Genomic DNA, 12,526 nt, shown 5'->3' on the forward strand with positions numbered 1-12,526 from the left:
GCACCTTTGAGAACAGTGACTGCAATGTACCTGTAAGTCAGCAGCTGTAGCACCTCAAGAATCAGCTGCATTAAAAAGCGACAGCCTGGGCAATCAGTTATTCTTCGTGCCATCCATGGGCCTAGAAGAAATGAGGTTCTTGATTCAGAGAGGAGATACAGAAATGCATTATTTAAAATTTAAATGCTATCTCCACAGAATGGATTATTTTCTTTTTCTTTTAGCAGCAGGAGCCAAAGAGCAGCACATGCATATTTTAGACACTAGGGACCGAGGCTGGCATCCTCAGGAACATCTCTCTTCCTGCTGTCTCAGGGAAAAATATAGTCATTTTGGCAGATCTGATTCAAAATGAAACTAGGGTAAAAACTGGAGGCTGGGTGAAAAATGAAGCGAGCCAAAAATTTCAACAGTATTGTGATTTTAACACTGACCCCCCCCCTTTTTTTTCCAAGCCATTTTACGAAAAGGGGGAGAAAAGAATGAAATTAAAATAGAGTCATAATTATTAATGAATTGTTTGTTTAATAATCACTGGACTTGGGTCTTGGAGGCCAGGGTAATATTCCTGGCTCTGTCACTGGCTGGTGCTGTGGCCTTGGGCAAGTCACTTCAACACGTGATGTCACTGTTTCCCAACATGCAAAATGGAGACAGTAATACTGACCTCCCTGACAAAATGTTTCAAGATATATAGAAGAAAAATACTCTATAAGATGGGTGTTCAGCACAAGTAGTTTTACTTAGTAAACAAAAATGTGGCCTGAAAATGTTTTTGGATCAAAATATAATTAAAAAATGTGATGAAGCATTTTTGGTTTTTAATTAACAATATCAATATTTTCATGGGAAAAAAATCATTTTAGGGTCATAGCCTTTTAAAATCAGCATTCCGTTAGAGCAGACAAAATCCGGACAAAAATTGTCTTAAAATTCTGGTAATCAACATCTCCTTCACCAGGATTCCCATTTCCCGAGATGAGAAATACTTCCTCTCCCTGTCCCTACACTAGTAAGCGGAGCAGACCTATTTGGACTATTCAGCTGTGTATTTATATGAATGTCTTCTCAAAAACAATGTCCTGTGGAGGTTGTCCATGTTTACAGACTCACAGCTGCTGCAGGGTAATGAGTCTGCAAAGAGATACTGCATTTAAAAGTCAGAAATACTACATCCCCCCAAAATATATGGCTCTAAATCATTAGGTGGACAGCTCCTGAGCTTGGGTTACTGCAGGGAATTTGCAGCTTGGGAAAGAAATAACATACATTGCAAAACTCTGTATTACTGGGTTTACAGAGACAGAACTGAACTCTTCATTTTTATAAATATGTTTTTTTGATAAAACAACCATATAACCCTCCAAAAAATATCATTATGGGTTAACTCCCCCCAAATGACATTTGACTCAAAATATTCTGTTTGTCATATTTAGCCTTTTAATTTTTGCTTAGTGTTTAAATGAAAAATACTTTTTCAAAGCAAACCAGTGTCATTTTGAAAATACTGAAAAAATCTTATATTAAAAAAGTTCCCTGATTTTTTTTCTCAAGCTATTTGACAAAACTGATAAAATTTACAAGTAATTTGCTTCCCTACTAAGCTCTATTTTTCATCTACGCTATATCTGCTCTGTTCCATGCTGACATCTTTTGACCTGTGTCCATGAAGTGGGATGGTTAGAACAGAACAATGTTTCCCAAGTGGCTTCTCTGCTGGGTGCCCAAGTGAAATCTGTTGGTGCTAGAGGCTTTGGCTGGAGTATGAAAATGGAATCCTATAAAAGCTCAAAGCACAGAAAGTAAATAAACAGGAAAGAAAAACGTTGTATTTTTATACCATGATATACTCTCCTGTCTCACTATTTAAGATGGACTGAGGAAAAGTGATGGAAGCTGCAATTATGATATGCAAATGAACTGCCTACCTGAAGCTACGCACAATTTCTACTGCTTCATAGAACAGCAGACTTGGAAAGCCTCTCTGTTGTACTGCCACCTGGTGGCACCCGCAGAGGAAAGTGCCAACACAGAGCTGCTCAGAGTGAACCTTGCTGATGTTACCTCTGAGACCCGCAAACCAGCTCATGTCTAGCTGGGGCAGGGTGCTAAAAGGCTGTAAAATATAGTTGGATCTTTATGGTCTGTATAGACAAAGTAGCTGGGTGAGAAAGGAAGAACTCCGAATATCTCTTGCAAGAATGCCTGTATGGGGGAGAGGCGGGCTCTTTGAATTTGTGTTTGTTTTTATTATCTCTTCTCATTTTAGCAGAAAATAAGAAATAAAAATGTAAATAAAAAGATTAACGAAAATGGGAAATGATAAGCCCTTAAATAGAAATAAAAATACCACTAGAACCTGGCCTAGAGACCATGTTACTTATTTAATTACACACTAATCATCTGTGCATTTAGGATGGCTTTTAAGATGGATGCCATCTCTGAGCTGCTCATCCAATTTTGTAAAATAAAACACAGACCATGGGACTGACTTTGCTGATGAAGTTTGCATTGCTGCTAGTTGCTCTGCCAGTGTTCACAGAACAGGTTCTGGGATTAATTTGTTACTATATAGTTTGTACAAAGGAGACATAAACCCTGTGGATTAGACTCTGAATATATCTTTGTCCCAGATTTTTACGAAGTACCTTCTGCTTCATTCAAGTCAGAAGCAACTATGCATCCCTCAGAGTATTATGTAGTGACTGGGGTACTGAGCTAGGAAACAACTGATCAAGTTACACCTCATGACTGGTGTTTGCCTGTTTTTGCGCAACTTAACAACTCTTAGTACAGCATAAGCCTTCTTAGACTTCCATGTGAGGCCTGCCATTCACATTCCTTCACTCACAGGGAGGCAAATCTTTCAGGAAGAGAAGGCCCCAGAGCCCCAGTGTATGGACTGGCATCCTGTTGCACAGCCTTCCAGAAGGAATTTGTTGGGCTATCAGCTCTGAGCCGCTGCCCAACAGCCTTGGGAAGGTATCATAGCAAAAGGGATTCCTATCTGGCAAATAGCTGCTGAGGAGCCTGTTGCACTTCCCTCTTGTAGTGAGCTTCTCTGCAAGGTAACTACTGTGTTCTGTTACCAGTCCCTCCTTTACTCCATGTGGTAGCAGCTTCTACTACAAATCTGAAAGCTGCATATTCAAGGTCTGCTGTATACACTGAAATAATACACCAAATGACCATGCAGTTAAAGACTGGTTTCCTGGTACCTGACTTTGCTTCTCTAACAAAGTATTTCTATGTATTTACCAGTAGGGTTTAATTCCAGCTCTAGTATTACATCTCTGCTGAGCAGTAGCAATTTTGTGAATTCTTATAGGCCAAGTTCCTAGCAGAAAAAAAAAACAGTAATACAGAATCTGACTATAAGTTAAGTAGAGTTTGGTTTTCCTATACTTACCAGTCTAGAACAGCGCCATCTGAACATCATAAAAGCAGTCCTTCCTCAGGAAAAGAGGAAACTCCAGTTCCCAAGGAGCTACTCAGCTTCAAGAATTATTTTTAAACGAGCATATCAGACAGCAAAACCATACTGCTTATGTCAGTCTGTCTCCATTGCTTCTGCCTAGAATTTTGTATGGCATAGCAAAAGCTAGCAACCAAGTGCAGCAGGAGCATTAGCCCTGTAGGTAAAGAAGTAAAGAGTGGGGAATATAGATGAGACTAATTCAGAGAGCTAGAAGACTATAGTAGAAAAGCTAGGCTTACACAAGAATAGGGTGTGACAGCTTATTAAGCATGCTCATCAGCTTTGGAAGGTACCTGAGGGGTTATCGCCGTGGGAAAGCAGCCCGGACACACGCACACACACAGTCTCTCTGGGAGTGCAGCTTACAGGAGTTCAAGGTCAGGAGCAGGAGTTTATAAATAGAATTGGAACCTGGAAAAGAGAGAAAAAAAGTCATTAGTAGAGGAGAAGCCAGAGATGGAAAAAGGACTGCTCTCATACTTGTGTTGCAAGAATTGTACTTAATTTGTTTAACCTGAACTTCAGGCTCCCTATTCCCTCCGAGAAGATGACACTTGCTGTAGGTTGCGCAAGCTACAGAATGTCCTTGTAGAGAGCAAAGACGGACGTTAAAAAGGGACAGGGACTGATTTCTGAGACTTTAAAAAAAGTGTTCTTTGCAGAGGTTTTGGTGATGATTCTTCAGAAAGCGAGAAGGGAAATCTTCCTAGAAAATAGCTCTTGGGCAATATCCGTCTATGTAATTATATTTTGCGCTTTTGTTTGAGGGTGTGTGTGAATGTTGTCTTCTGATGGCTGCTATGTGTTCAGGTCTACCTTTCTAATTGTATTTTGTAAATGTTTTGCTGCAGGACTTCTGTATCATGATCCTTTCACTGCACATAACTCAAAATCATGAAAACAATTAATTGCTATGTGTCCAGTAGTAGAAAGGTAACCTGAGGTATAGGAGGGGGGAAATAGTATGGCATTATATCTTGCATTTGCATTTTGCCATCCTCAGTCTCATCAGGCTAACATGCCTTCCAATTTGGAGATCAGTGTTTAGTCAAGCTGCCTAAAAATTTTCCAACATTTTTCCAGTCAGTAGGTGGCATTTAATGAAAATAGCAACTTCCCAGAGTAGCTTTCCAATTTGATACTTTTTTGTTTTCTTTTGGAGAAAAAATGAGGAAAGAGGTATTGCACCAAGATCAAAATGTTTGGTTCTGACACTTTTAAGAGAGAATGTTTTATCCTTTGTTACAAAGCAATTTTTAAATGTGATTTTCTTTTTTTTATAGTTTGGCATTGTTTGACTAACTCAGGAATAACTTTGGTGGTATTTTTTTTACACACAGGATTAAAAAATAGTAGATTAAAGTTCTTTAGGGTATCTCTGTGATTATATCTGTGGTGGGTTATTTTTCCCCCTTCCTAGTGCTGACTGCTTCTAAAAGATAAACCTGCTTTTCTGTTATCTTTTGTGTAGCAGCAGTGGCCTTACCCTAGCTATGTACGGGTTCGTAGGAAACTACTTCATGACTGCACAAACTGAAAAAGGCTGAAAACTAGTGCTCTGGCCTGGCATCTTTAAGACACAGGCCACTGGATTTATTTTTGTTCATTCCTGTTTAAACTAAAGCATAGGTCATAAGGAAAAATCCCATTTTGATTTGCAGAATTTTGGTGACAGAGAGCTTTTGTTCTAATTTCTAATGAAACACTTTTAAATAACGGAAACCTTACGCGAGGGAAATTCTGCGCGTCACGGGGCGCTGCTAATACCGACGAGACCCCGCACCGCGGAGGCGCGGCCTGGCCGCCGGGGGCGCGCAGGGCGGCTTATGGTGTCTGGGGAAGGACCTGGCCCTGCCGGGGGGCAGGTTTGGAGCGGAGCTCCCGCTCCGACGCGGCGAGCCCCCGCCCGATGTGGCAGGCCGGTCACGGCGCTGCCGCGCAGCCGTGTCCCCGCGTGGCCGGCAGCTGCCGCCCGCCGACGCCCGGGCCGCAGCAGCCCCCCGCGGCGGCTTCCCCACCGGGCGCGCCACGGCGGCCGCCGCGCTACCCGCGCGCCATGCGCATGCGCGAGCCGCCTCAGGGGCCGCGCAGCGCGGCCGCGCCGCAGCACCGCCCGGGGCGTCCCGGCGGCGGCCGCTCGGCGGGGCCGCGGCGCGGCGGGCGGCAACGCCGGCCCGAGCGGCCTGCGGGGCCACCGGGCCCTGCTCCTGCGGCACCGCTCCGGGCGCTCGCCCGCCCGCCCGCGGCCCCTCCTCGTGTGGGTGGCAGCGGCCCCGGCGGCCCCCCTGCCCCGGCCGCCGCCGGCGAAACGCACCTTCCCCCGCCGCCGTCCCGCGCCCGCAGCGGGGTGAAGAGCCCCCGCGGCGGCGGCCGTGAGGGGAGGGGGCCGCGCCGCCCCCCCCCCCACCCCGCCGGGGGGCGGCTGCGCCCGGCGGGAGAGGCGCCGCGGTGGCGGGAGCGCCCCGAGGGGCCCGGCCCGGCCCGGCTCTGTCAGCGCCGCGGGAGCCGGCTTTCACCTCCCGCCCCCGGCTGTGCGCTCCCGGGGAGGCCCGGCCGAAACGGCGGGCGGGACGGGTCCCCCCGCGGGCCCCCGCCGCCGCCTGGCCGCTGCTGCCGGCTCGCGGGCCCAAGGCCCCGCAGGGAGCGGCCTGCGGCCGGGAAGGGCCGCGCGGCGCTCCTTCGCCTCCTTTTTGACCCCTTTTCGGTTTATTGAGCTTTTCCACATAACCGGAATAGGTGGAGAGCCATAAATCGCTTGACTCTGAGAGCTGGGACTTTGAAAAAGTAAATCGCAACATAGCCACTGGCGGGGGAAACGTTGGCTAGGCCGCAGCGCGGCCCTGCCGAACGGGCCGGTGAGCCCGCGGTGTGACGGGAGAGCGGCTGGGCCGCCGGGCTGCAGCTCAGCGGCCCTTTGCTTGGTGGCCCGTTTCTTTCAGGTGAATCACTTCTTCGGGGAGGTTTGCTGCAGGAGGGGAGCTTCTCTTTCCGTGCAAATTTAAAAGCTTGCTGAGAAAATGATGGTGTTTGAAAATGATAGTGAAGCAGATGGTTTAAATTTTTGCATTGCCTGTCTACAGTCTCGCTATCACTTCTGCCATTGAAAAGGGGGGGGGGAATTGAAACAGAACAACTTCCCTTTGTTCTGTTAAATAAATGAAAAGTCATTCAATGTCCAGTTCTCCTTTTTAGAAGAAAAACTAGCTGGATTGTAGCAGGAAAAGCCAGGAGTGAAAAACTGCAGCTGGCTCAAATTTTGGACACTTTGCAATGCTGAATGGCACTTGTGTTTACCTAGCTCCTTTTCTTTTGTAGATCAAAGATTATGAATGTGCATTGCAAAATGTGTTGTCTGGGCAATGACAGCTGTATTTTCTTTCCTGTGTCTGCAGGGAGAGAGACTTGCTGGAGGGATGAGTACAGCCTCCTCTTTGCGAACTTCCATCCCATCTGTGTTTGCAGTTCAGCTGCACTATTAGCCCTTGGGCAATGGCAGCTGTGCAGCAAGTGCCAGAGGACATATTTGCTCTGGGTATAGCTAGTCAGCCCACTTGATGAATCTAATGAAACTGAAATGTACTGCAAGTTATTGGGTTTCTGGAAAAATCTGCAGTGGTTGAAAGCCTCAAGCTGGAGAAGTGCCATGGCTTCTAGCTGTCCTGGACCACTAAGGTAACTAAGATACCACAGTGTGGGTGATATTGTTACTGTAAAGGCATGAAACAGTTTTTTCCCCTTGTATGTAGAAGTTGGAGTGACAAGAGGCAGAAGCTTAATTAAAATAGGTAAAAAGCACATTATTTGAGCCTGTAAGACAGATGGACCTTTTGGTTATCTCCAGCTCCTAGCCTCAGGCAGCCCGGTGTTGCTTAGCGTGATTGCTAAGGTGTCTGAGCCTGGGAGGAAGGAGCTAGCTGTGCTAGTATGAGAGCCAGGGAGAAATTGCTTTTGTTTTTTTCTAGTCATATTGGTTACTAGAGTTCTTTGCTGCGTTTATATAACTGTGAAAGGCCTGCTTTCCGGTGTGGTGAACAGCCTGAGGAAATCTTCAAAGCTAGTTTGGTGAAGCGTGGCCATGCTGGATTATACAAGATTTGGTGCTTGTATGTGTGTGGGGTTACCTGGAGTGACTTTCTTGACAGTGCTGGGAGGGATGTGCAGAACTTGAAATGGAAAGCCCCTTTTGCTGTCTATCTCTGAAAATGTACTAATTCTGGGTCAGATCAGATGGCAGTGTCAACACTGCTCTGAGAAACTAGAAGCAATGGAAATGGCTACAGATCTTCAGTGCTAGTTCTCTCCCTCCAGGCCTGCCTGTTAACACTGACTTAGAGCTGGTGATTCTCTGCATACACTATATTCAGCCCAACAGTGACTGTGTGTTATGCACTAGTTATAACAGGAATATAACAGTATATAATAGGAATATCAGGGATTAGAGCAGGGCTGAAGGTTGGGATTGCTCCTTTCAATCCTTGTACCTGCCTCGTAGTTGGAGCTTGAGGTTGTCCGCCCCTTTGCTCCTTCTTTTGATGAAGGCTGAATGGCACCGAAGTCAAACTTGATATCATCCATGAGTGTCTGGGGTACTTTGGGTACAGTAGCTTCAGCAGGAAGTGTCTTCACTGGGCCATACAGGATCTACTTAGAATGCAGTTTCTGGTCGGTGTTGGTAGAGCTAGCTCCTGTGTCCAGAAGGTTATTAGCATAATTTCTAGAAGTCTCAACCAAGAAGAGGGTCCCCTTGAACTAGGTGCCCTGTGCGTGGATGCACATGTAAGGGTGTAGGAGACATGCTTTTATCTGTGAGACTGGGGGGAAAAAAAGACTAAAAAAAGGTAGGATTGTTCTCCTGATTTTTGTAGGTGGAGGCGTGGTGCAAAGGGCTATTAAATAAATGGCCCACACCGACAAAAGGAGTTGTAGCACAGCCTCCTACTGCATTAGGTATTAGCTTGTCTTTACCCCTTGTGTTATTTTTACTACAGATAATTTGGTTACAGTTGTTTTGCTTCAGTGAAGCAGAGATGAAGTGGGAGGGGGGTAAAGTTCTGGACTTTCAGCCCCATCAGAAGTTAGTGCAGAATGAAAAAGAAAAGTGTTGCTTAGTCTGCAGCATGAGTTAGAAGTCTGCTAGTGACTGGGTGACTGCGTGAGTCCTGACAGCATGTAGTGCGGGGGGGGGCTCCACCTGGATAGGAGAAGGCTCCTGGGAAATAAACCCCTCTGATCAGACAGCATGGAGGGGTGGCTGCAAATGACCTTCTGTTTTGTGGTTTTAAACTGACGCTTAAAAGGGGAAATGGAGCAGCAGTGGTAACGTTTAGGCTTGTTTTTGAGCTAGGAAAGGGAAAACAATGATGTTCTCTCTGGAATGGTACTGATATGCTCTTCTGTGTCTCTGTGCTTTTGTCATACATCCCACCACTGTGTTTTTGGCTAGATTGAGCCTGGGAGACTATCAGCTAATATTTGAACAGTCTAAGGGAGAAAAGCAGTAGATATGTTGGCACAGCCTTTTGCAGGCAACATGAGCTTGCTCTGCATGTTCTCAGTGCTGCGCAGAGGTCTTGCAGCCATGTTGGTGCAGCACTGAGCTCAGCCAAAAGTGAGGCTCTTGGCTGGGCTCATTAGAGAGGGCTCAGTGTCACGTTCACTGGAGCTACTCCATGTGTGTTTGGCTCGGAGTGTGATCTTCTGTCTGCTTGGAAAGCACCATGCAGATACACTTAGTTTAGCTAATGCTTTCCAAACCCTGGTCAACCTGAGGCTGCTGTCTGTACAGCCTGGAGCAGAGTATTTTCCTCAGGATCTAAGAGATGTATTTCTGTTTGTTCCAAAGTTGCAGAGCTGCATAATTCATAGTATAATCTGTATAAGGATAAACTGAGCCTGTGATTTTGCTGCTGCCTCTACCATTGATTTTCCTTTTGGTAAATATATTTTCACAGTCAGAAATAAGAACAATCCCCTGAGAGCATTGTGTGCTGCATTGAGAAAGGTCCCTGTGGTGTACAGGCAATCACTTTCCTGTCTTTCTCTTAACCTAACCCAGTCCAATAGTGAAATCCATTCCTTGGAGACTTGCTGCTTTTAGCTATGGAAGCATCAGGAGCATCCAGTCTGAATACTGCCCTGGTTTAGCTGGAAGGAAAGGTTATTTTTCTCCTGCATACTTTTTCAGGCGTTTGATTTGAGTAAATGTTAACAGAAAACAGATGGCTTTAAACATTTAGAATAAAATCCCTTCAGGTTTCAGTCACCGTAATGCCATAATCTCACCAATTCTCAAGGTCACTGGAAAATTCTCTGGGAGAAGCATCTTAGGAAACACCTGAATTTCCTGTTTAGAAATGTTTAAACCCTACCTTCCCTTCAAAACCAATCATAAAGCCTTTCAGACATGTGTCATTAGAAAGAACAAAAAAGCAAACAGCTGAGAAGTAGTCCTTTCCCATCCCCCTAGTTAATTTAGGCTCCCTTATGTTGTCAGTGGAGCATACGGTGCTTGTCTGCCTCTTGATCCCTGAGCAGCTGTCTCAGCTGTTTCAATAGGGAGGCCAAGGACTCAACATTCACCTCAGCTTTTGCATGTGCTTAGTTCAAGGACACTGCATTTGGGGAAGGTACTTCAGCTGTTGCCTGTTCTGTGTGCACAGACTGCACAGAAAACATGAGCTTTGCAGTGGTGAATTCCTCTAGTAGTTTGGCACACTTTAAATTAAAAAAGGCACCGTTTTTTGTGAATATGATATGGGGGAATCTACTTAGTTACCCTGAACCCAGGGAGAGGCATGCCCTGCCCTCTAGCTTCATGCATCAGCTGAATTGCTCTGAGTTGCTTTGGGTGCTTGGCAGGTCTTGAACATGTGGTTCATTTGCTCTTCTCCACTTCTGCTTTCCTCAGGAAATAAGTGCAGCAGCTCATCAAGTGATTCACGGTGGAAAGTTTAAAGAGCAGAGTGGGAGCTGCTGTGTGCACCAGGATGCCTAGTAGGACAGAAGCAGTAAAGCCAATTTCTCTGGATGTGGTTATTGCCTGCAACAGGAGCTGCTGAATCTAGAAGCACAGGTATGAAAGCAAAAGGAAGAAACTGTTGAATTGTTCAAGGAAGCTGCAGTATTATCCTGCAATTGTTTTTTTGTGACAGGATCATTTTCAAATAGCAAAGATTTCAGTGAAAGTTCACCCCAAATTATGGCATAAAGAGGAAAAAGGAGCAGGGGTTTGCCTGGATCCTTTATTTTAGAGATGATGATAGAATTGCAGGTGCAAGGGGTATATCTGTTGCTGCTGCTAATGGAGATTTGTTTGATTTGGTGTAACTGCATGCCCTTGTCTCATGAGCTTTTGTTTTGGGACGATCAGAATTGCCATGGTCTTGTTCCTTTGAAGTTATTTGTTACAATTATATTGTCCATGGCTAGCTAGATGCGTTCTATGTTTGCTTTTGAGCTGAGGGTATTATTTCACACCTCAAAAGCAAGTTCAATATCTGTGTTTCTCAGCTGCAATAGGGGCACATACAGTGTAAGTAGAGCAGAAACTGTTCCCAAGTAGATATTTAGAAGCTACTTTTTAAAATGGACAAAATGAAAATTGGGTGCATGAGAGAGAGGGTGATTCAGTTTTATCGCCACTTTTGGATTGCATGGAAAAGCTCTTCAAACAAGAGTGAAGAGAAATGCAGTTAAGTGTTTGAGACTAAATTAATGATTTGCCAGGTTGTACTGCAGAGAACCTTGTCCAACAGAGATTTACTCAAAATGAAAATATGCTTGAACAAATTAAGCCCTACTGTAAATTAATGCAACTCCTTTGGTAGTAATGGTGTCATACTTCCTTGTAACAAGCTGAAACAGGGTAGTTACATTTCTGAAAAAATGGGTTATATCCTACTGAACTGAGATTTGTTCTTCGAACAGTTCTCAACTCTCTCTAAGCTGACAAGTGTTTTAAAACTCCCCTGCTATTTGTACTTTGTCAGTGCTTGGTTCAAGGCACCGACCAGGTTAGGCCCCTGTTGTATAGAGTGCTGTGCCAGAACTTGGGAAGAGACAGTCCCTTCCCCAAAGAATTTACAGACAAATAGACCTAGCAAGAATAAGTAGGGAGTTGAATTTTGTAGCTTTTTTGTAATTCATTGCAGTCCTTATATTTGGGAAGAAAAATAGTATGATGTCAAAGTGTAAATCTTCTTGGTGTTTTTTTCAGGTTTGCTTCATGAAATGCTATCTCAAGTTTGATCATTAAGCATAGGACTGGAAAGTGTAAATAATGTAAGAAAAGCAGAGGAAGCTCAGGGGGAGAAGAACAAAGGTGATTAGGAAAGACTGAAAGATGAAAGAGTAAATGGACAAGGCCTGGCACAGTGTTGTTTTTGAGGTACTATCATTACCACCTACGAGCACAGAATGGTATGAGCCACAAGGAGGGAGACAAACTGAAAGGTTGAAGTGGAAGAGAACCAAAATTAGTGGGATGAAACTGGTTTATAGAGGGGAAAAAAACAGGAGATTCCTTCCACTGCCTGTATCTGTTATGACATTGGACAGCTTTCCTTGGGAGGTAGTGGAGTCCCTGTTGCTTTGCTCATTTAAAATGATCGATTTGCACGACTGTTTAGAGAACTGACTTAGCTTGGCTGCCGAGGAGGGGAAGAAAGTACAAAGAGGCATCACCAAGTGAATTTTGGGATGCTGTGAACCATGTGTTTCTGATAGTTATCAAAACGTTGGGGTTTAGATTACCATTTTTCCGGATACTTACTGTAGAAAGAGGACCAAAATGTGAAATTTGCTGTCAGACTTCATTGTGTTTCAGTCAACCATCTTGCTGTGAGACCCCTCCCTAATAACAAACAATTTTAACATATAAATGAATTTCTTGATCTTGGTGCAAATTGGGATTTTGTAGGTAGAGTGGATGGGGTCAGTCTTTGGACTGCTGGAAGAGTTAATCCTAGGTAAATACAGTTAAGTCTTGATTAAAAATGAGTAATTTAAAAAAAAACATGCTTGTTCAGCCAGTAAGCTTTTAGTATCAGC

General features: G+C 44.7%; 1 protein-coding gene across 1 annotated transcript in view; it reads left to right on the plus strand.

Moving 5' to 3' along the window:
* Nucleotides 1-6,948: 6,948 nt before the first annotated feature.
* The window catches only part of WDFY4 (WDFY family member 4), a 151,660-nt gene continuing 146,082 nt past the window's right edge, over nucleotides 6,949-12,526 (plus strand). The window contains exons 1-2 of the mRNA XM_067300021.1: nucleotides 6,949-7,150; nucleotides 10,386-10,550. The gene's annotated coding sequence lies outside the window, so the exon portion shown is untranslated. The remainder of the gene's footprint in view (nucleotides 7,151-10,385; nucleotides 10,551-12,526) is intronic.

Source organism: Apteryx mantelli, chromosome 7 (genome assembly GCF_036417845.1).
Source record: "Apteryx mantelli isolate bAptMan1 chromosome 7, bAptMan1.hap1, whole genome shotgun sequence".
Classification (NCBI taxonomy): domain Eukaryota; kingdom Metazoa; phylum Chordata; class Aves; order Apterygiformes; family Apterygidae; genus Apteryx; species Apteryx mantelli.